This window comes from Dendropsophus ebraccatus, chromosome 11 (assembly GCF_027789765.1).
Source record: "Dendropsophus ebraccatus isolate aDenEbr1 chromosome 11, aDenEbr1.pat, whole genome shotgun sequence".
Taxonomy (NCBI): domain Eukaryota; kingdom Metazoa; phylum Chordata; class Amphibia; order Anura; family Hylidae; genus Dendropsophus; species Dendropsophus ebraccatus.
The window spans coordinates 48,161,535-48,187,038 of record NC_091464.1 but is presented as its reverse complement, the minus strand read 5'-3'; the positions used below and the strand labels follow the sequence as shown (position 1 = coordinate 48,187,038).

The 25,504-nt window shown below is 42.8% G+C and overlaps 1 pseudogene; it reads left to right on the top strand.

The window, feature by feature from the left end:
- Positions 1 to 17,811, top strand: part of LOC138767390 (oocyte zinc finger protein XlCOF7.1-like) — a 65,717-nt pseudogene extending 47,906 nt beyond the window's left edge.
- Positions 17,812 to 25,504: the final 7,693 nt, after the last annotated feature.

Below are 25,504 nucleotides of genomic sequence, written 5' to 3'. Positions count from 1 at the left end.
TCAAAGAATATATTTTGAGGAACATCTCAGAAATCACATAGGAAAGAAACAATTATGTTCATTATTAGAGATGAGCGAACCTCGAGCATGCTTGAGTCGACCCGAACCCGAACATGTGGCATTTGAATAGCGGTGGCTGCTGAAGTTGCAAAAACAAAATAGCAAAAAAAAATCTAAATGGGGAAACGCCAAAAAAACATCACTTTTAATGATAATATTAAAAATAGAAAACACCCCACAAACATTTAAATACCACAACCGTGGTGCTCACTAGAAAAGAAAACAATTTGAATAGCCGCACACCAATGCCATGGCACTCGTTGGACTCAATACACACTACAACTCAAACTATGTGGTACAAAGGAGAAATAAATGGTTCAATCTCACCCACTCCACGGTCAGTTCAGTGTTTCTCTCTTAGGAGTCCAACTTAATAGAAGACAGGTACACCAAGATGCTGGGCTGTCAGGATAACTCTCCCTAGACGCCTCTAGTTGTGTAAGTATGCTACTACTCCTGCTCGCACAGGGTCTGTCGGAGCACTCGCCCTAAAAAGGGCGACCCCTGCCCCGAACTACCCCTTTGGAAAACACTCCCTAAAAAAACCCTAAGTCCACATCCCGAAGTTGGATAAAGCCCTAAGGCTATGTGGAAAACATGGATATAGTCATCGGCTGTATCCATGTTTTTCAGACAACCTTAGAGCTTTATCCAAGTTCAGCAGCCACTGCTAATCAAATGCAGAACGATCGGGTTCGCTCATCTCTATTCATTAAATTTTAAACCTTTTAGCCAGTTATCCAGAGAACTCATTTAGAAGAGACGCCATTTTAATGTTCAGATTGTAAAAAAAAGGCTCTGGTGTTGAGCTCCAGCATAGGACCTTCTATCTCAGGATGCTTTCTCAGTTACAGTGTCTCTGTAATGATATTTTGCTCTGTGATTTTCATATAGGACATGGAGAGACATGAGTCTATGCTGAGTAACTGGGTTGTTAATGCTCCATATGATGAACACTGAGTTCTGAGCAGGAATCCTATTAATTAGAATTGGATCCATGTACAGTTACTGTACTGCCCAGCATGGACTTGTGTCTTTCCACCTCAATCTAAAGGTCGGTCAGGAGAATCATATTACATATGGCCAATTACAATACTAAAAACCATTACTGCTTTATCCCATCTCAACAGGTTGTGGACTAACTAGACTGTGTGCAAAAAATCCTCTATGTTAGATTAAAGTATGACGACTTATCATTGCTTTATTTGTTCTATTTTGTATGTTAAGTTTTCCAGAAATTAATCTTTATACCTGATACACGAGAAACAGAGAAACCCTTAGGTTATTCTCTTAATAAATTTTACAGACCACTATCTCTAAACACACAGAGATATATACAAATAAAACGGTTAAAAACATTTAAAGTGTCACTGTCGTTGTAACTTAAAAAATCTAAATCAGCAGTAGATGTGATTTAAAGCAAGTTTGCAATTTACATTCATTATTTATTTAGTTATCATGGAGAATACGGCACTTCCTGTTTTCTGACTTTTTTTTTTTTCTCAAAGAGTCAGAAAACAGGAAGTCCAGTGTTTCCCAGGCCATCTGAGCGCTCACAGAGAGAAGGCAGTCATGTGATTGTTGGACACATTGAGCCGTGCGTCTGTACTGAACGAAATTCCTGTGTTTAGTCTCTTTTTTACAACCAGCACAAGTCAGAAAATCTGCCTTCAGGAGACTGTTTCTGGATTTCTGGTAAGTTCAGCTTTGTTTTACAGCATGATAACAACAAAAAAACAATGAATTTATATTGCAAACTTGCACATATATCTACTGTTGATATAGATTTTGAAAGTTATAACGACACTTTAATAAGTCCACAAAAAATGCAACAAACCAGTCCCTGATTCTTAGTAGGTTCCTAGAGACATAACCAGGCGGAAGAGAGACACAAAACCATCCAATATGACAGTCAAGGTGACAGTTGTTTTGCGCATACTGACGTGCTTCTACTGACGTCAGAAGCGTGTCATTGACGCGCAAAACAGCTGTCACGTGTCTGTGGAGGGGGTTGGCGTCCTCACTTGCGAGTACACGCCGACTGGTAATTGCTACATGTAACAAGTTGTAAATAAAGAAGTCAAGTAACGGTGAGTGCCCTCTTCTCCTTTCTCACTGATGTGGATTTGAGTTTGCCTGACGACATTATTGAGTGAGTACCCCCGCATAAAGGACTTTCGTTACCAATAACTTGTGATTTAGTTAGGACTCTGTTTTGTTGGTATGTTATATTTAAAACACAAAAACATAGTCTAATTGTAAGGTATCCGCCTCTCCGCACTCCATTGGCAATCACCTCCTCCCTACTGAAGCAGCTCTGAATCTGCATCGTCTGCTGATGCTGTGGCCGAGCAGTCAAGCAGAAGCCAGAGACGTGTCAGTTCGGCTGGCCCCAGTGATGCTCTTGCTGGTTAGCCTGTCAGCACTGCAGGTACACAGTGCCAATAATGCAGCCCGGCTCTCCTGTGTATAATTGTGGAAAGATTTTTTTTTGTTTTAAATTTAAATTTTTATTGCATTTTAACAATTTTTTTAATTGTGGAAAGATATTTAAACAGGCAACTTTATAGCTGCCTGAAATAGTTTTGACTTACCCTGTGTACTGATCTTCTGTGTTCCTGACCTTTGCTAGTGTTTACTGACCTCAGCTTGTATCCTAATTTTGTACCTCTCTCCTGACTATGTTTCTGACCTCAGCTTGTTTTACAGTATTCCCTTTGATTCTGGTTCAATAGTTTTTATTAAAGAATTTTTTATAAAACAATTTAATAACAACACAGGTTTGTGTGTCTGATTCGGTATTGCATTGCTCTCTCATCATGTAATGGCTAATAATCACTTGGTGTAATAGGGCCTTAAAGGGAATCTATCAGCACCCGGGCCCTACCTGAGGTGTTGGCAGTGTGATGTAGCTTGCAGTCCCCTTGTTAGCATTGCACCTTTTCCTAATTTGTCCATGCATTGGATTATGTAGAACCCTACTGTAATGAAGTGTCAGAGTACCCCTCCTTCCTCTTCTTCATGAATAATCAATGCTGCCCGGCCTCCTGCTCGCTCAGTTGTCAGCCAGTGTCTCTGATTGCAGATCAGTTCTCTGTAGGCAGTTTATGTTTGAAAGAAACGCTGAGATTTAGTTAAATCTCTGACCCCAAATGTGTTGGAGCTGTGGTCTAGGAGTAACTCACCTGTCTAGAGACCTGCCAGCAGGTTATTTTTTGGTTCAAATCCCTGTTGAAATTGAGTGGGTGGCCATTGACATTATTTTAAAACTACAGCCATTACTTTGAAATAATGGTCGTTATTTGCATTAAATGATGGCCATCCACTCAATTTCAACAGTGTGTGATCATAGCCTTTCTGTGTTTTCAATCCACTCTCGGTTTTGGTTGCAAAATACTGCGCAAAAATACTGTGTATGAACATAACCTTAAAATTAATACCTATATTTTATTTTCATGAGGGCATTTGAACCAAACGATGAACTGCTGGTCTCTAGACAGGGGAGTTACACCTAAACCACAGCCCCAACTTTTTTGGGCTCAGAGATTCAACTATATCTGAGTGTTTCTTTCTGACATAAACTGCCTACAGAGGACCAATCTGTAATCAGAGACACTGGCTGACAGCTGAGCGAGCAGGAGGCCGGGCAGCATTGATTATTCATGAAGAGGAGGAAGGAGTGGTGAGGTGTGCCAGAGTGTGGCACAAACAACTCTTCTTTGACACTTCATTACAGTAGGAGAAATGAGATTGTCGGCACCCTAGGTAGGGCCCGGGAGCTGACAGATTCTCTTTAAGTTTCTTCCCCCTAGGTAGTGTCAGAAAAGAAAATGATAAGTAATGAACAATGATAAGACTCTTTCTCCTTGTAGGTAGAAATGACAACATTTAGCTGCACTCCAAAGAATTGTGACGTCAAAGTGTTGATTCCATAAAAATAGCCTTTACAAAGCAGTGTGACATTTCTCAAGCAATAACGTGATCAAACAGGTTAGTGTATAGAACGAGTGTGACGTCATAGTGAATTTACATATTAATAAGGGTACATAACCTCCTCCTTAAAACATAAGGGTTCACAAAAACCTAAATTGATACACATTAAGAATCAAAAAACATTTGCATATATGTGACAGCTTAATAATAATAGATACAAATACGGAGTGTTCCACTATCCATTGTTTATGAGAATTAGATAAAAAAAAATCACAGGCCTTGTATAAAGGAAATAATCAAAGTCTCATAAACAAAGGTATTACAGCAGGGTACAGGTGTTGTTAATTATCAGGGCTGTACAGGATTCAAACTGGATCTTAAGCCTGCTATATCAGGTTGACAACCACTGCTTCCTCCTCATTGCAGGTGTAAACGATGACCAAAACGGATGCATCTAAGAACTCTTCTCTCCTTCTAATAAGAGATCAGGTAATGGCAATGCACCCATTCAGCTTGGGGTGAATCCCCTGGAAACCTGGTTCGCTGGTATTGGTACGGGAAATTGACTCGCACTAAATCCCGTTCACTAGTCCACTGATGAACTGCTGATTGATTTGGCAGCTACCTGCAGGTGTGAGCTGAAAAAAGACTGCTGATACCTTGCTAGATGGAACTCTTGGCTTAGAGAGAAAGAGACAAAATGGTGGTTCATGGTATACTCCTCCATACTCCGTAGTCTAGAGAACAAGAGAAATATACAAGTAAAGGACCTTTTTGCTCACAGTTTCAGAATTAAAGGGGTTATCCAGTGCTACAAAAACATGGCCACTTTCTTTCAGAGACAACACGACTCTTGTCTCCAGTTCAGGTGTGGTTTGCAATTAAGCTTCATTTACTTCAATGGAAACGAGCAGCAAAGCCCCGCCCAAGCTGGAGACAGGAGTGGGGCTGTCTCTGTAAGAAAGTGGCCATGTTTTTGTAGCGCTGGATAACCCCTTTAATGTCTGTGGGGCAAGAATCCATCTAGGGGGACTCGCCTAAATATCTTATCTGTAATTCTATATTCTATATTTAAAACGTTTGGATACACTGTATTTACAGTACTCTTTATCCAGAATAGTTCACATCTTTTTAAAGCAGTTAAAGTGACTGTACCCACAATCTGATGTCCCCAAACCACTTGTACCTTCGGATAGATGCTTTTAACCCAAGATCTGTCCTGGGGTCCATTCGGCAGGTCATGTAGTTATTGTCCTAAAAAACAACTTTTAAACTTGCAGCCCTGTGCCAAACTACCTAGAGTATCTGTGCCCTAACTTTGCACCATCCTCCGTCCCTCCTCCCCACCCTCTTCATCATTAGAAATGCCACTGGCAGGATTTTTTTTTATTCCTCTGCAGTGAACACTGCACAGGTGCCTTAACGATCCAGCCCATGTGTCGTGCTATTACAGGTGATGAATAGTAGAAAATCTGCATGGAGCATTCATAATGATGAAGAGGGCGGGGAGGAGGGATGGAGAGGTGAGAGCCTAATGCACACACATTCTAGGCCATGCCAGTTTGACACAGGGCTGCTAGTTTAAAAGTTGTTTTTAAGGACAATAACTGCTTCACCTGCCGAACGGACCTCAGGACAGATCTTGGATTTAAAGTAGCTATCTGAAGGTACAAGTGGTTTGGGGGTGGGGATCAGATTGTGGGTACAGAGTCGCTTTAATCCATCTTCATTTCTCTTATGTGGTGGGATCTATAAACCTAAGATAATGTTCAGAATCTCTTTGTTCAGAAAAGTGTTTGTACACAGGAAGGTCAAGTCGAGTGACAGTGTTGGTTTAATCTTGTACAAATATCCAACATATAGGAGATTACATGGATACACCAGAAGGTATATCACCCAACTGGATGTACAGATAAGATAAAACTTCAGAGGGTATGTTCTATTTGTCTTTGGGTGTACAAACACTGTTCCTTTTTTCATGTATTTTTGACACAAAGGTTTGTCCTTTATTTTTTTTAACCCCTTAAGGACAGAGCCAATTTCGACTTTTGCGTTTTAGTTTTTTCCTCCTTGTGCTTAAAAGGCCATAGCACTTGCATTTTTCCACCTAGAAACCCACATGAGCCCTTATTTTTTGCATCACTAATTGTACTTTGCAATGACAGGCTGAATTTTTGCATAAAGTACACTGCGAAACCAGAAAAAAATTCAAAGTGTGGTGAAATTGAAAAAAAAAAAGCATTTTGTTTATTTGGGGGAAATGTGTTTTTACACCATTCGCCCTGGGGTAAAACTGACTTGTTATATATGTTCCTCAAGTCGTTACGATTAAAACGATATGTAACATGTATAACTTATATTGTATCTGATGGCCTGTAAAAAATTTAAACCATTGTCAACAAATATACGTCACTTAAAACCGCTTCATTCCCAGGCTTATAGCGCTTTTATCCTTTGGCCTATGGGGCTGTGTGAGGTGTCATTTTTTGCGCCATGATATGTTCTTTCTATCGGTACCTTGATTGCGCATATACGACTTTTTGATCGCTTTTTATTACAATTTTTCTGGATTTGATGCGACCAAAAATGCGCAATTTTGCACTTTGGGATTTTTTTGCGCTGACGCCATTTACCGTGCGAGATCAGGAATGTGATTAATTAATAGTTCAGGCGATTACGCACGCGGCGAAACCAAACATGTTTGTTTATTTATTTATTTATTTACTTTTATTTATAACCTGGGAAAAGGGGGGTGATTCAGACTTTTATTAGGGTAGGGGATTTTTACTATTAACAACACTTTTTTTTTTACTTTTACACTTATACTAGAAGTTCCCCTAGGGGACTTCTAGTATAAGTGATCTGATCTCTCATAGAGATCTCTGCAGCATAGATATGCTGCAGAGATCCATGAGATAGGCACTCGTTTACAGCCGGAAGTAAACGAGTGCCGAGCCGGGGACGGCGCCATCTTGGAGCGGTCCCCGGCCGGCTTCAGAAACGGAGATCGCTCCTCCGGGACAACGTCCCAGAGGAGCGATCTCCGCCACTAGACACCAGGGAACAGCTGAATCCGGTAATCGGATGCAGCTGTCATGTTTGACAGCTGCATCTGATTACTGTATTAGCGGGCACGGAGATCGGACCGTGCCCGCTAATACCTGCGGTCCCGGGCTACAAGCGGCACCCGGGACCGCCGCGGTTCACAGCAGATTATCTGCCAAAGATTTGAAGCCAAAACCAGGAACAGACTATAAACAGAGATCAGGTCATAAAGGAAAGCCTGAGATTTCTCCTCTTCTCAAATCCACTCCTGGCTTTGGCTTCAAATCTTTGGCAGATAATCTGTCAGATAATCTTTCTGTGTATACGCACCATTAGGCTGGTTACAGAGAGTGGAGAGAACCCAGCAAGACAGGAAGTGTGGAGGGAGAGGAGTGATGTGACCAGAGGAGGACGGAGAGGAGTCATGTGACCAGAGGAGGAGATTGAGGGAGAAGAGTCATGTGACCAGAGGAGGAGATGGAGGGAGAGGAGTCATGTGACCAGAGGTGGAGTGAGAGGAGTCATGTGACCAGAGGAGGATGGGGCAGGACACAGATGCTGGGGTGTAGTAGGAGGGGATGCAGCTAGTGACTGAGATGCAGATGGGAGGGAGGAGGAAGAGCCGCAGAGAACTACTCCCTCCCCCACCAGGAAGTGTTACTGCACAATGAGGAGGAGAAGAGACAGAAAGAAACACAAACACAGCCAGGTAGTGATGTATATTTAGTTATGTATATATTCACTTTCTGTAGCACTTTTATCACTTCTTAATGTCCTGGATAACCCCTTTAAGGGAATGTACAGCTGCAGTGATTTACTATAATCTGGGATTATATACAGTGGATGGAAATGATGGACAGTGGACTGGGACCTTCTGTAAGGCAGATTGGTATTGGATAAAGATACTGCTGCTAATGTCCAGGAAGAATAATCATATATATAGCGTGCGGGAAAATTAGATCCGGCTGCTGTATGTGGTGCACTGCACTATGCATCCTGTATAGGGGGAATAATACTATTATTATTAGCCTGTAGTTACTATGTGTCAGGGATGGCTGACTACTGAACTATACATGGCTATTATATGATCAGGAGTCTAGTGTATATATAAGTTACCTCCTTTGCTGATATCAGTAGCTTTTTACAATTCATGATTAGTGGGGCATTATATGTTACAAAAGATAAGATTGAAGGAGAACCTACGATTTAATGTTAACCCTTCTTATGACCCAGACCAAAAGGGCGTAAATGACCGCACTAATTTCCACTTTTATTCTTTTGTTTTTCCTCCTCACCTACTAAGAGCTATTGTACTCAATCTACAGAGCCACGTAAGGGCTTGTTTTTTTTCTACTCTACCTCTGCTAAGTCTGAAGGTAAGGAAAAATAACACTACACAATAAAGTATTTTATTTAAAAAAGAACACCCCCCACATCCCTTGTTGACCATTTTGTTAAATAAATAAAAAATTCTGGTCATCAACGTAGTCCAACGAATCCGACGTAATCCACAGGATACCGATATCTGAAAAACAAAAGGGAAAAACACAAATAAAAGCCAGAAGCAGAACACCCATCACTGTGACAGGTGTTGGCATCCTCAATTATCCCCATGGGGGCCACATTGATGTCACAATGTACCCATCCCAGCAAGGAAGAGGTTAATTGCCCCCCCCTTCCTCGCTGGGATGAGTGAAGTGCTGGGGCGAGAAGGGGGAACCCTATTGATACTCACCCCGATGTCTTCTATCTTCAGCAGAGCCTGGCACACTGAGATACAAGTGTCCCAGGCTCTGCCTCTTCAAAGATGCTGCCCCAGCATCAGCTCAGCCAATCAGCAGCTAAAGCAGTGTTCCTGCTCAGCTGCTGATCAGCAGAAGACTGGGAGAAGACCAGGGGGTAAGATCCCATCCCCCAGGTTTCCCTTAGGTTTCTTACAGGAACTCTCTAGAATTAGAAAACTTTTTTTTTTTCTAGAAACAGTGCTACTCTTGTCCTCAGTTTGTCCATGGTATTGCAGCTCAGTTCCTTCAAAATGATTATGGCAGACTTGTAACAAGTGTGGCACTGTTTTTGGAAGAAAGCAACTGTGTTTTTCTAATCTTTTACTGATCCCCATTATGTTCAACTGTCTGAATTTTGTACTTTTCTTTGAAAGAATATAGAGCTTTTCATCAGTGACCGACCGAGGATGGAGAAGAAGAGAGAGCACATGGCGGGAAGGATATTAGACCTCACCCTAGAGATAATCTACTGGATAACTGGAGAGGTGAGAGTCTCACATGACGTCCCTTGTATCTCTATTAGTAAAGCAGGTAAATGACTGGAGGGGAAGGATTGTTAGACTCTCTGTAGTGATCAGTGTCACCATACACAGGATTACACAGTAGTGAAGAAGGGGTCTGGTGAGTGTGTGACGCCCCCTGGTGTCAGGTCAGGAGGCTGGAGCAGGACCCAGAGCCCCATCACCGAGCCTCCACCTCAGTCACTGATACATGAGCAGAAGATTCTAGAACTTACCTCCAGGATCACTGAGCTGCTGACTGGAGAGGTGAGCAATGCTGCTGGGAATGCTGGGACATTATACAATAACACCAAGGGGTGAGGGGTCTGGAGGATAATTGTATCATTGTCTGTGTCAGGTTCCTATAAGGTGTCAGGATGTCTCTGTCTATTTCTCCATGGAGGAGTGGGAGTATATAGAGGGACACAAGGATCTGTACAAGGATGTCATGATGGAGGATCAGCAGTCCCTCCCATCACCAGGTAAGAGGAGAGGAAACACTAGAGTTATGGATCTCCTGGATCCCCCATCATCTGATCATCACATATATACAATGTATTCAGTCACTGTGATTATTTCCTATAGATGGATCCAGTAGTAGAAATCCACCAGAGAGATGTCCCGGTCCTCTATATCCCCTGGATTGTGAAGAGGAGGAAGAAATCCCACTGGATCGGGTACATGAAGCTAATGTCACTGTAAATCCTGCTACAAGAATGTAGCCCCTTCCCACTTAACCTGCCAGCTGCCGGGCTGATACGTTACCTGCCCATGCTCCCGCTTGCCTCTCAGGCTCCAGGCTCCCTGACGTCCTGCTTAGCCAATCAGGGGCTGCAGCAGGGCAGAGTGTGACCATGCCTTACACTCTTGTCTCAATCACTGAGCCTGTATATTCCTATGGAGGACAAAGAGAGTGGGGCACGGTCACATGCTCCTCCATGATCGACCATCCTATGGACAGAAACAGTAATACAGTACACTAAGTGGGAAGGCAGTACATTCTTGTAATGTACCGAAAAATCCGTTTTGAAAATGTAGAGCTATAGAAAATGACAGGACAGAGTTTCGCAGTGGATTTCGCTGTGGAAATCGCAGCATGAAATCTGCTGCAATACAGTATGTGTAAAGGCATCCTCACTGTGGATAAATGTAAAGTTCTGCAGTGTAAATCAATGAGTAACAGCACAATGCCAATCAGTTGCTAATAAATATAAATTTATTACTATTTCATTATTATTACTATTATTATTACATTATTGCAACCTCAGTCATAGTGATAAACTTCATTGAGTCCTGATAAGTGACGTCTAAATATGTAGAGAAAATACAAGAAATACTGGGAGCGGCATTTCATAGTAAGGGCACCACAAAGGGGAACAATTACGTGTCACTGATCATTGGAAATAAGGTTATATCTGATATCTGGTGGTAAAAGGCTTCTTTACTGTAAAAGCTGTAATGTTAGTAAATAATGTTAGTGAGCACAGTTGTCTACTTCAGGATTATCACCCATAATAACATACACATTTCTGTGGATATGTAATATACCTGGCTAACTGCTGATCCTGTCTGATCGCCCCTGGAGAAGATCCTCCTTCTTCTTCTATTATTGCAGTTTGGGGGTTAAACCTTTACCTGAATTTAAGATAATCTAAGGTTCCGTATTGGTTTTTTTCTCAGATCCAAAGTGTGAGACCACTGCAGGAAAGTCATGGAGCAACAAAGAGTGGAGCTAAGACCCCCGTATCGGTGTCAGAGAATGGTGAGAGCCTTTCATACATATTACACTTACAATCTTCTACCTACTTTTCAGAGGAAGAGATGTTGATCTTTTTACATTAGAGTGAATGTGTAATCAGAAAAATATAAAAAACGTTGTACGTTAAACATAGTTTTGCCAAAATTATTAGTGTTTTTTTTTTCTATTTTTCTATGAACCGAACGTAGAAGCTAAGCTTACTTCGTAGAGTTTGAGGACAGCACCGCCTTTCACTGACCATTGGTTACCGTGGCTTGCGTAAGCAGAATATATAACTATGTAACCAGGGCGCAGATATCACTGATCAGTTCTATGCAATGGCATTGTATTGAACAGTATAAGCAATCTAATGACTGTGTGTAATAGTCCTCTAAAGAGAATTAAAAAGTGTAAAAAAAAAAAAAGTTAAAAAAAAAAATTATATAGTGGTCCGAAAGTAGGTGGACAGAAAATAATAACATTTATTTATATTTACTAACACAAGCATAACATTGACAATTACATTTTATTCTGAACAATAACACAAAAGCCCTTGAATTTTATCAACGCAGTTGCTCAAACCGTTTACCATCACAATTTGCACAGCTTTAAAGTATGCCTCTAACACTTCAACAAACATTTTTGCACAAGTCTCTTTGGGTATTAATTTCTTGAAATGCGTCTCTTATGTAATTTTTCAAATCACCGACACTTTTTGGTTTTCGACTATACACTTTGTCCTTGAGTACTCCGCAAAAGTAAAAATCCATTGGGGTCAAGTCTGGTGAATGGGCCGGCCAATCAAGTGGGCCTCTTCAGCCGATCCATTTAAAGGTAAATGCTTCATCAAGATACTCGCGGACTACTCTTGAATAATGTGGAGGGGCCCCATCTTGTTAAAAATAAATTAATTAGGCTGTTGCTGTAAGTGAGGAACAACTTGATTCATTAGACTTTCGAGACTTATCTCCCGTGACTGTTCCAACAAAAAATATTGGTCCTAAAACACCAAACTTTAAATTCCAACTCAAACATTGACACCAGGCTCATTTAGTTGTTGCTAAACCTATTACACATACTGTCCACCTACTTTTGGACCATTTTATATATATATATATATATATATATATATATATATATATATATATATATATTATATATTATCCTCTCCTAAACAGACCACAATAAATATATAGGGCTATTTATGAAACAATAAATTCCTACAATTGATAGCTCACACCAAAGTATAATGAACAATTTAAACTTAATTGAAAATTCATATAGCATACATAAACACACATATCTTTAAAAATCAAAATGATTGTATTCACAGATTTGCACAGATAGGTGGGCCACAGAGATCACCAGAACATGATTAGATAATTTAAGGAAGCGCAGTGTAGTTAGTCTAGCAGCCAAAAGAGGGGCTTAGTAAAGGGCACAGTAAGCAGTAAGGGTATAAACTAAAGTGCACAGTGCTTGGAAGATAATATATACAAAATCTCCAGTAGATTGGCAGCTAAAATAGTTGTAAACATATACGGTATTAGGAACAGTGCCTGGCCATCTTCCAAACTAGTAACATGCAAAAGTGCAGAGTATACCTAAGATCCAGTGACTGCGTGGTCCTCCTCCTCCCTCAACGCACGTTTCGCGTTAGCTTGATCATGGGGTGCGTTGGGGGACATCCGTCCTGCAGGCTGTGTTGTCCTGTCTGTGGTGTTTCTGTTTATAAGACAAGACGCATGTGACCATGCCCCACACTCTGTGTCCATCACTGAGCCTGTTTATTAGAGAAACAGATGGCTGATCTCAAGGAGACCAGCCAAACGACAACACTGCCCGCTGCAAGTGAAAGCGCTCAATGCAGTGAAGTCCTAGGTGCATTGCCCCCTGGGAAACATGAATATGCAAAAGAAGAGCCCGTGGAGCCTCCTCAAAGAGTCTCGAAACACAGGACTAGCCAGTTTCCTTACAGGAGCCACCCCTTGGCTGGGTCCTACCCGGAGAGATATCTGGTGTAATAGGACATTCTCTCCCCCCCCCCAAAAAAAAATATTGTATCATTGTGTTTTCTTTTTCAGTTTAACCTAACAATTTTTATTTTACCCTAGCACCAATGATCGCAGAGGAAACCTGAGAAGATAAAAACTTGACACACCTCTCCACACCTCAGTTGAAGTTTCCTGTCCTGCGAATATAAGGCTATAAGGCTGCAAGTCCCTTGATGGCGCTGCCTATTGAGTAAGCGTGTTGTCATTCGCCAGATACAGTCTGTAAATGGCCTTTATAGATTTCCCAATATCTTTGTTAGTAATTTTATGATAGGACATTGCTTGTATCTTTTGAGCTGACCTCAAAATCATTGTTTATCGTTTGCAAGTGTTTCAGTCTAGACTCACGTCGTTCACAGTATATATTACGAACACAATTACGATCGCATTTCCTCCTGTCTCCCTTCTATCTCTCCTGGTCTGGCAGACGGCTCCATCTGCTTGACGCGGAAGCGTGGATGGGAGGTAATGGAGCAGGGGAGCTATGCCTTTTCCCCTCCAGCTTGCTCGAAGTCTGTGCCCACATGCAGCATGCACATGTGCCTATGTCATAACGCTGCCTGCGTCACGGGTCATGTGGACCGCGCTACTTCGGTTTTTTGGCTTTTATGCCCTTTCTGGGCTGGCTGGAGCATATACTTCACCTGGTCCCCGCTGCGGCTTGCTGAAGACACCGGGAACCGCCGAAGCAAGCCAGAGCCTGGATCAGGTGAAGTATCAGCTCCGGGGGGGGGGGGGGGGGGGTAATGGGGTGTACATCCCTGCTGCGTGTTTGTCTACCATTAAAAGTATAGGGACGGGATCTACAGCGAGTCTTGCTGCAAATACGCCTACCGATTCATTGTCAACCTAAAGGATCTAAACAGACACCTTTCCTACAAGAGGTTTCGAATGAAGACCATCAAATCTGCAGTTACCCTACTGAACTTACCATCAACCTAGAGGATGCCTACTACCATGTGCCCATATAAGGGTATTTACCAAAATGATGTCAGAAATGGCTGCCCATATTAGGAAAAAAAACATTATTTTCTTTACCATATCTGGATAACTTCTTGTTGGTTGCAGAATTAGAACCTAGCATATCCTATCAGCACCTTCAAAAGATGGAATATAAACCATCAAAAATCAAATCTTAGTCCCTCTCAGCAATGTATGTTTCTGGGAGTTCTCCTGGTCTCCTCCCTACAGATGTCTCCCATATCTCTATAAAGCAGGAGCTAATTATATCCAATTATGTCCAAGACCTCATTCTAACAAACAGACCTACTTTAAGAGGAGCCATGTCAGTGCAGATCCTTCTAACATCATGCATTTTCCTGGTCAAGAGACTTGAAATCCGATATTCTCCAGAAAGGGGATGGAAAACAGTTCCCTAAATCACCCTTTTCACTTATCAGCCAAATCCAGAGTAAACCTTGTATGGTGGAGTCTACATCAAAGCCAGAGGGGTAAATTGGTTGCCAAGGGAAATAGTCAGAGTGGCACACTTTGGAGGAACATTCATGTGTGTGCAAATGCATGCTGACCTGAGTGGGTCGTACACAATTAGGCGGACTCTAATATGCACTCTGGATAAACGGGGCCTGCTACCTACTTCCTTCCGATTCTCCAGGGTGCATCCTCGGTGTCAATCACAGTAGCAGTACAGGGAGGAAGTTAGTGGAATCTGTTTGGCACAAACACCCCTTCTGGAACAATGGCCACGTTCCCCTTTGCCCTCCTGGCACTGGTGTAGAATAAAGTTTAGGCTTTTATTTAATGCAATGCGTTCCAAGGGAGCAATCCCCTCTTCATCAGGCATGATGACTCTCCATTGCCAATGGACACTTTCTCTCAGTATTGGGGGAAGGAGAGAGGGTATGCCTTTCCTCTATTCAATCTCATACCAATAAGAAAACAAAGCAACTCTCACCATGTTTTATTCATCTCGGGAAGCTTTTTCTATGCCAGCCATGGATTCTCCCAGAGAGAGAGAGGATCTGCTACTCCAGGGCCCAGTCAAGCATCCAAGTTCTCCCCATCTACACTTGACAGCATGGATTCTGAGAGAATAGTCCTGGGTGGTATGGGGCTGTCGGATAATGTAATTGACACTCTTACTAGCTAGCAGAAGGATGTAACATCTACCTTAGTGTGTAGAAGGCCTTTCTCAGATATGCACAAGGCAGACAAGTCCTTTCACAATTTAGATGGGAATAGATTTCTTCTCCATAGAAATCTGACCATTTCTGACCATAGAATTATCTGCATATGAACAATCAAAATAGCGGTCATAATTACAACCATTGTTCAGTGGATTATGTTGAAAAATCTCAGATCATTCGCAAAAAGCACTCCTTTGTTATTGTTTGTCATTAAATTGGTGAAAACTAAATAGGGCCCTAATCTCACCACACACACAATGTTTTGAATTGTTGATTTTATTTTTCTGTACATATTGATTATATATAAATTATCTACTCTGGTGAAGTACTTGTATAAAACTGAGGTGTGGAGAGGCGTGTCAGATATTTATCTTCTTAGGTTTCCTGTTCAGGTGATGCTGTCATGGCCTTATAAAAACATGATTAACAATAAGAAATCCTGCTTTTTTTTGTTTTGTTCTATAGGTTTATGGTAAAATGAAAGATGTCATTACTAACTACAATTGATTCTTCAAAAAAAAAAAAAAAAAGGGAGCCCTCATACAGCTCTATACATATAAGGCATGGAGGGAATAAAAGAAAACTGAAACTTAAGTAGGCTGTGTCATGAAGGGGTTAAAAATTAAGTGTTTTTAGATCATGTATTTCTTTTTCCAGGTGAAGATGACATGAGGGGATTCCCTGGACATAATCCTTTATCTTCCTATTTTGAAGTGGAGGATGATGAATCACAGATTGACAGAAAAATAACTGGACACAGACTTTTGGCCAAAACTGAATGTGAGAAACGTTTTGAAAGGAAACCTAATTTTTCCATGCATGAAAAAATTTGCACAAATGAAACACCACTGCTCTATTCAGTATGTGGGAAATCTTTTATGCAAAATTCAAGTCTTGTGGGACATCTGAAAATTCACACAGGAAAGCAGCTATTTTCATGTCCAGAATGTGGGAAACCTTCTAGTAACAAATCAGAATTTATTAGACATCAGAGAATTCACACAGGAGAGAGGCCATTTTCATGTCCAGAATGTAAAAAGTGTTTTGGTCTGAAATCAAATCTTATGTTTCACATGAGAACTCACACAGGAGAGAAGCCATTTTCTTGTCCAGAATGTGAAAGGTGTTTTAGTCGGAAATCAAATCTCGTGATACATATAAAAACCCACACCGGAGAGAAGCCGTTTTCATGTCCTGAATGTAAAAGGACTTTTAGTCTGAAATCGAATCTTGCACAACATATAAAAACTCACACAGGGGAGAAACCATTTTCATGTCCAGAATGTAACAAGTGTTTTAGGCTGAAATCAAGTCTTGTGTCTCATTTGAAAACTCACACAGGAGAGAGGCCATTTTCATGTCCTGAGTGTAAAAAAAACTTTAGTCTGAGATCAAATCTTGCGAAACATATAAAAACCCACACAGTGGAGAAGCCATTTTCATGTTCGGAATGTAATGAATTGTTTAGTAAGAAATCTTGTCTTGTTAAACATCTGAAAACTCACACGGGGGTGAAGATGTTTCCATGTCCTGAATGTAATAAGTGTTTTAGTCTGAAATCAGTTCTTGTTGTTCATATGAAAACTCACACAGGGGAGAAGCCTTTTTCATGTCCGCAATGTGGGAAACCTTTTAGTAACAAGTATGATGTTATTAGACATCAGAAAATTCACACAGGAGAGAAGCCATTTTCATGTCCAGAATGTAAAAAGTGTTTTAGTCTTAAATCAAATCTTATGTGTCATATGAAAATTCACACAGGAGAGAAGCATAGAAACATAGAAGACTGACAGCAGAAAAAGACCACTTAGTGCATCTAGTCTACCCTATTAGTATTTCCTTTCTTATTATCTTAGGATAGATGTTTATTCCAGGCAGGTTTTAATTCAGTCATTGAGGATTTACCTAACAGACCTGCTGGAAGTTTGTTCCAAGCATCCACTACTCTTTCAGTAAACATATATATTAGTTCGATTTTTTATTTTATTTTTTTTTTATTTAAAACACTTCCCTCCTGAACCTTATTTAGTCCTTTAACATATTAAAAAAGAAATCACATAGCGAAAAAACAATAATAACACATGTCATTGTATTTTAAAGTTTTAAACCTGAAATCCAGAGAATTCACTCAGGAGAGAAAACATTATACTGTTCAGATTGTATAAAAAAGCTCTGGTGTTGAGCTCCAGTGTAGGACCTTCTATCTCAGGATGCTTTCCAAGTGTCTCTGTAATGTTATTCTCCTCTCTGATTTTTATATAAGACATGGAGAGACATGAGTCTACGTTGAGTGACTGGGTTGTTAATGCTCCATATGATGAACATTGAGTTCTGAGCAGGAATCCTATTTATTAGAATTGGATCCATGTACAGTAACTGTACTGCCCAGCATGCACTTGTGTCTTTCCACCTCAATCTGAAAGTCAGGCTGGAGAATAATATTACATATGGCCAGTTACAATAAAAAAAAACATTACTGCTATATCCAAACTCAACCAGTTGTGGACTAAATAGACTGTGCAAAAATTCTTCTTTGTGAGATTAAAGTATGACGACTTATCATTGCTTTGTTTGTTCTATTTTCTATTTTTATACCTGATACATGAAAGACCCTCAGGTTATTCTCTTGATAAATATTACAGACCTTTTTCTCTAAACAGAGATATATACAAATGGAAACTCCACATAAAACTTGTTTTCTATTAAAAGTACATTAAAAGTTATATAGATGTGTCTATATAATCAGGGTTGGACTGGGCCACCGGGGGACCGGGGAAACCCCCGGTGGGCCCCGAGCAGGAGTAGGCTCCGCCCCCTAGTCAGGGAACACGCAGCGTGGGCCCCCGTGCTCCTGGGGGGCCCACTCAGCCTCCGATTGCCGGCCCGCACCTTCCCTTTTAACTGCAAGCGATCGCAACGATCGCTTCCAGTTAAATCTAGCAGTGTTCCCATTGACAGGGTGAGAAGCCATAGGCTTCCCGCCCTGTCAATCACTCTTGTGACCGCAAGCAGCGTCTTGCTTGCGATCACAAGCGTGCCGGTGCCGCCGCCGCCCCGTCAGATGAGCAGCTGCTGGTCCCAGCGTCATCATCACTGAGCTCTGTGCGCAGTCCGGCAGCTGGGACTTCCGGTTCACGTAGCGCATACCGGAAGTCCCAGCTGCTGTGGCGCGCGGAGCTCAGTGGTGATGGTGCTGCCTGGGACCAGGAGCTGATCATCCGGGAAGAGAGGAGAAGAGACCCACGACGGGGGAGCGTGTTGACAGGTGAGTTGTGTTTTGGTTTTGTTTGGTGTTTTTATCATAGTGGGGCTGGCTATGGGAGGAAATGGACAACATGGGGGGGGGCTGGCTATGGGGGAGATGGACAACAAGGGGGGCTGGCTATGGGGCAGATGGACAACATGGGGGGGCTGGCTATGGGGTAGATGGACAACATGGGGGGCTGGCTATGGGGGAGATGGACAACAAGGGGGGGCTGGCTATGGGGCAGATGGACAACATGGGGGGGGCTGGCTATGGGGCAGATGGACAACAAGGGGGGCTGGCTATGGGGCAGATGGACAACATGGGGGGGCTGGCTATGGGAGAGATGGACAACAAGGGGGGCTGGCTATGGGGCAGATGGACAACATGGGGGGGCTGGCTATGGGGGAGATGGACAACATGGGGGGATGGCTATGGGGGAGATGGACAACATGGGGGGGCTGACTATGGGGGAGATGGACAACATGAGGGGGGAGATGGACAACATGAGGGGGGCTATGGGGGGAGATGGTCAACATGAGGGGGGGCTATGGGGGGAGATGGACAACATGAGGGGGGGCTATGGGGGAGATGGACAACATGAGGGGGGGCTATGGGGGAGATGGACAGCATGAGGGGGGCTATGGGGGGAGATGGACAACATGAGGGGAGCTATAGGGGGGATGGATAACATGAGGGGGGGCTATGGGGGGGATGGACAACATGAGGGGGGGCTGGCTATGGGAGGAGATGGACAACAAGGGGGGCTTGCTATGGGGGGAGATGGACAACATGAGGGGGGGCTGGCTATGGGGGGAGATGGACAACATGTGGGGGGGCTGGCTATGGGGGAGATGGAAAACATGAGGGGGGCTATGGGGGAGATGGACAACATGAGGGGGGCTATAGGGGGGTGATGGACAACATGAGGGGGGCTATAGGGGGGAGATGGACAACATGAGGGGGGGCTATAGGGGGAAGATGGACAACATGAGGTGGGCTATAGCGGGGAGATGGAAAACATGAGGGGGGCTATAGGGGGGAGATGGACAACATGAGGGGGCTATAGGGGGAATGGACATGAGTGGGGCTATAGGGGGGAGATGGACAACATGAGGGGGCTATAGGGGGAATGGACAACATGAGGGGGGCTATAGGGGGAATGGACAACATGAGGGGGCTATGGGGGGAGATGGACAACATGGGGGGAATGGACAACATGAGGGGGCTATATGGGGGGAATGGACAACATAAGGGGGCTATATGGGGGGAATGGACAACATGAGGGGGCTATAGGGGGATGGACAACATGAGGGGGATATCTATATTGAAGAAGGACAACATGAGGGGGCTATATATTTGGGGATGGACAACATAAGGGGGGTACCTATATGGGGGATGGACAATATGGGGTGCCATTTATAAGGGGGACAACACAGGGGAGGACATCTATAATGGGGACAACACAGAGGGGACCATATACTGTAAGAGATATGGAGATATATATATATATATATATATATATATATATATATATTATTAGAGATGAGCGAACCTGGAGCATGCTCGAGTCCATCCGAACCCGAGCTTTCGGCATTTGATTCGGCGGCTGCTAAAGTTGGATAAAGCCCTAAGGCTATGTGGAAATCATGGATATAGTCATTGGCTGTATCCATGTTTTCCAGACAACCTTAGAGCTTTATCCAAGTTCAGCAGCCCCAGCTAATCAAATGCCGAACGTTCAGGTTCGGATTGACTCGAACCCGGTTTGCTCATCTCTAATACATACATAGTGTCAGGGCTACCCACTAAATGAGGGTGTAAAGGGGCCAATACAGATGTGCAGTTAGTATAGAGATGAGGATGGTGCCAGAGTGAGGAGCCTAATATGTTTCTCTGGCAGATTCTGTGGATTCGTGGCTCATAGGAGTTCTCATAATGGCCCAGGGCATATGGAGAAGAAGATGAAAAGGGAAGAACTCTGATCAGAGAAGACGTCCCCTGTGAGTCACTTGATATAACTACAGTGTAATGTATATGGAGTACAGAACCTGTGTACAGCTGCATCCACCTCTATGTGACTGGATGAGGTGATGGTGATCTGTGTACAGTGAATCTTATTCAGTAGCAGCGGTGGTGTTAGTCAGTATGTGGTGGTGTTTGTTGCTTGTAATCCAGTACTGTGTTTTATTGGTCTTAGTATAATGGATTTGGTCAGTAACAATATAGTGATGGTATTGGTTGTGGTGTGGCGGTAATATTTCCCCCTTGTATACTGTTATTATTGGTAATATTGGTATACAGGATTTGGTCAGTAACAGTATGGCGGTAATATGTATGGTGATAATATTTCCCTCTGATATACTGGTATTATTGGTAATATCACTCTCAGTATACAGGATTTGGTCAGTAACAGTATGGCGGTAATATGTATGGTGAAAATATTTCCCTCCTATATACTGGTATTATTGGTAAAATCAGTCTCAGTATACAGGATCTGGTCAGTAACAGTATGGCGGTAATATGTATGATGATAATATTTCCCTCCTATATAATGGTATTATTGGTAAAATCAGTCTCAGTATACAGGATCTGGTCAGTAACAGTATGGCGGTAATATGTGTGGGGATATTTGCTCTTTATATACTGGTGTCATTGGTAGCTGTATGACTTTTGTATCTAAGTATACAGCGTTATCATACAAAGAAAATTGTCTTATAGCCCAATTACATCGGCCAATTATCAGTAACAAGCGCTCCTAGGAAGCCCCATGTAAAAGTGTCAGAGACCAGCTGACAAGCAAATGCCCGATAGTCAGCTGATTGATCTTTTGTGCGGCTGTAAAAATCATTGCTGTCGGCTGCACATCTCTATATATTCCTGCCCTGCTGATTAGCAATTGTTTGCAGCCCTACACTGCCCCATATCACGCAGTGTTAATGGACCCTTATTAATGTTACCATAGATAAGTGTGGTGGCTGAAGGGTGGGCCCCAAGAATGATTTCCCCTTGTGGGCCCAAGGCACTCCAGTCCGACACTGTATACAATGTATGACCATTTCTGCGCGGTTCTGCCACACTGGTAGCTGATCATCCAGGAAGTGAAGAAAACTGGCCTCTGTACCAATCCACATTGTCCCCTGCTCCTTCTGCTATCCTCCCATAGGAGACAAAAGATTCCATGCCTCTGTCTCACATTGTGTGTGTTTGCTGAGCACAGGCTGATGATGCAGATAGGGGGCAGGGATTGATGTCACAGGAGGCTGGGCTGGATCCCCCAATCCCCTGGGTGCAGGGCCGATTCAAGGGTTTCTGCCGCCTGAGGCAAACCTCAGGCGGCCGCCCCGAGTGATAGCCGACATCCCCCCGGAACAAAGTCCCCCCCATCCCCCCCCCCCCCCGCCGCCGCAGCAGCAGCCATCTACTCACCTGTCCCACACCGCAGCCGGCCCGCGATCTCTGCTGTCTCCACATCCCGTCAGGTCCCGCGATGTCACCCTGCAGCTGTCACGGACCTCCAGGCTGTGGTGAGTGGGGTGATCGGGTCGCGCGGGGCGGTCCCGCGCGACCCGATCACCCCAGCGCGTCCCCCACCGACCCCGGCCACTCACCACAGCCTGGAGGTCCGTGACAGCTGCAGGGTGACATCGCGGGACCTGACGGGATGTGGAGAGCGCGGGCGACGGGACAGGTGAGCGGCCGCTGTCATTTTTGTTAAGTGATACTTAATAAAAATGACATCAGGGGGGACATAATGCCGCCCCCAGCCGGACCGCAAATTCTGCCGCCTGAGGCGGAAAGCTCATTCCGCCTCATGGCAGAAGCGGGCCTGCCTGGGTGATTCACCATCACTGAATGGCTAGAAGCAGCTGCTGCAACTTCACTGATTGTGCAAAACTCTGCAGTGAAATTAGGGCTGTGTTCACACGTGTTGGAGTCTCATTGCAGTACTGCAGCGTATTAACAAAAATGATGCAGTAACATAATTAAATGATGTTAAACAGCAGAGAGGATCAGAGCCGGCACTGAAGGAAAAAAATGGCATAAACAGTATATCCCATGTAAAATAATATCGGATAAAGTCCTTATTGTGGGGCTCAACTTCAAAGATAAAAGATGCTTGATCATAATATGTGCGTGGAAATGAAAAGAAAAAAAATCAAATTTAAAAAGTTCTTTACTTTATTCCAATATCAGCAGAACAGGTAGAGAATACAGCGCTGTGTGGTGTAACAGGTAGTAACCGTGCGCTGTGCGGGTGGGACTACAATGAAATAATAAAGTACTGCAAATAATTCAGTAACACAATGAAACTGCATTGTGTGAACACAGCCTAGATATTCTGCAAAGATTTGGGTGGGAAATGGGCACGGTGGAGGACTGTGATGAACAGCTGAGAGAAAGCATTGCATTCTGGAACCTGTAGTACTTTGTATAACTGCTCAACAAGGAAATACAGAACACATTACAAAACAAAACAAAAAATAAAAAATGGATTTTTGGTAGTTTCAAAACTGGGATAGATAGGTCGACAATGCTATATGCTTCTGCAGAAGGTTCATTTTTTTTTTTTTTACCTCTACCTGGAGTTCCCCTTTAATGTATACCTTTAATGGAAAAAAAACTGATGCATTTGTGTGTCATCCATTTGGATCCGTTTTCCATTGACTTCCATTATAGAAAAATGGATCGAAGCGTATGTGTTTATTTTTTTACGTACAGAAAAGTAGTGTACACTGTCCAATCGGATGACACACAATTGCATCCGTTTTTTCCATAAAATGTGTATGTTAAACTCCCCATACCAGTTACTTCAGACCTACTATAGATACATCTAAGGGCATCATTGTACATTGTATTGTCTGTACATTGCAGATACAGTATATGTTAGACTATCATCAGAAAGACATCCTGACGTGTACCTAAGAGTGGCCATCAGTTTTTTTAGACTCAATATGGACTTGTGACTACTGACTGTTTTATGCTGGTATATAGTATATGTAAAACATTAAAATATAGTCCACCTCACTGTGTACATCAGATCAACTATATACTACAGGTATACAGGACCCCCAAGCTATACGCTAAAGGTATACAGGACCCCCCAACTATACACTATAGGTATACAGGACCCCCCAACTATACACTATAGGTATACAGGACCCCCCAACTATAAACTACAGGTATCCAGGACCCTCAAACTACAGGTATACAGGACCTCCATTAACTATACACTACAGGTATACAGCTTTTTCACCAACTATATATTACAGGATCCACAAATTATACAGTACAAGTATAGAGGACCTCCACCAACTATACACTGCAGGTATACAAGACTCCCCGAACTATACACTATGGGTAGACTAGACCCCCTGAACTATACAGTACAGGTATACAGCCCCCCTCAACTATATACTACAGGTATACAGGACCCCTCTCAGCTATACACTACAGGTATACAGCCCTGCCACCCCCACCCCAATTATACACTACAGGTATACAGAACCCCTATAGGTATACAGAACCCCTCCAACTATAAACTACAGGTATAGATGATTTCCACTGATTAACTCATCAGCATAATTTGCAATGACAACAAACAAGGTCCAAGGCCAATCACTGCAGATGGCGGCATAAATCTGGATTCTGCATGTTTTCCACATGGACAATTGTAGGTTACTGCTCCAGAGTTTCATCAGGTGAAAATCTTTATGTCAATGCAGCTGGCAATGCTGTATATAACGAGGCTGTATCTAACACTGCCACTGTTGTATATGACCAGGCTCTGTATAACACTGCCAATGTTTTATATAACTAGGCTGTATATAATACTGCCAATGTTGTATATAACCAGGCTCTGTATAACACTGGAAATGTTGTATATAATGAGGCTGTATATAACACAGCCAATATTGTATATAACCAAGCTCTGTATAACACTGCCAATGTTGTATATAACCAGGCTCTGTATAACACTGCCAATGTTGTATATAACCAGGCTCTGTATAACACTACCAATGTTGAATATAACGAGGCCCTGTATATAATGCTGACAATGCTGTATATAACCAGGCTGTATCTAACACTGCCAATGTTGTATATAACCAGGCTGTAGCTAACATTGCCAATGTTGTATATAACTAGGCTCTGTATAACACTGCCAATGTTATATATAACCAGGCTCTGTATACGGTCTGATCACATGACATCTAAGTTTGGCTATTAGGTATTTAGGATGTTAAACGTTTTTAGTTTAATTCTAATATGCATAAGTTACAATTTACATAAACAATGCACAACTGTTGGGGTTTATAGGGTATATAGGGCTCCTGGCGATTTCCCCCTAAACAAAAAAAACAAGGGCATAGATTTGCCTCCTAGGTGACCTTGGAACAAATCTAATTAACACACTGACACCTGGGCAGCACCTGGTACATTTTCTAGTACTAGATATAGATACTCCCTCAACCTAAGACACATCCTGTTTCCGGTCAGTCTATGTTCCTCCCCAAAGCATATTCATTAATTCATATTACTTGCATATGGCAGTATATACTATGATAGTAAAAAAAAGTAATGAATATGCATTGTGGGGGAGTAGAGACCAGTAGCGGAACTTGTTTTGTTGTTTTTACCGAAAGAGCCTAGTAGTGACATCAGTTAATGCCAAGCAGGGAGTGTTCTGTCAACCAGGCTCATTATCCTGATTATTGTGTTATGTTAAAGGGGTACTCCAGCGGGGGGTATTTTGTGATCTGGCTGGGGAGGAGGTGGCTGAGAGAAAAGACGTCCACTCACCTCCCCGGATCCAGCGGTGGGATCACAAAATAGCCCCCCCCGCGCTGGAGTACCCCTTTAGGGTGCCTTCACACATACCGACTCGCAGCAAAAAACTCGCTGCGAGTTTCTGCTACGAGCCGAGGTCCTGGAAGGCCCCTATCACTACATACAAGCAGTAGTCTGAAAGACCGCTGCGTGTATGTAATGCAGTCGCCC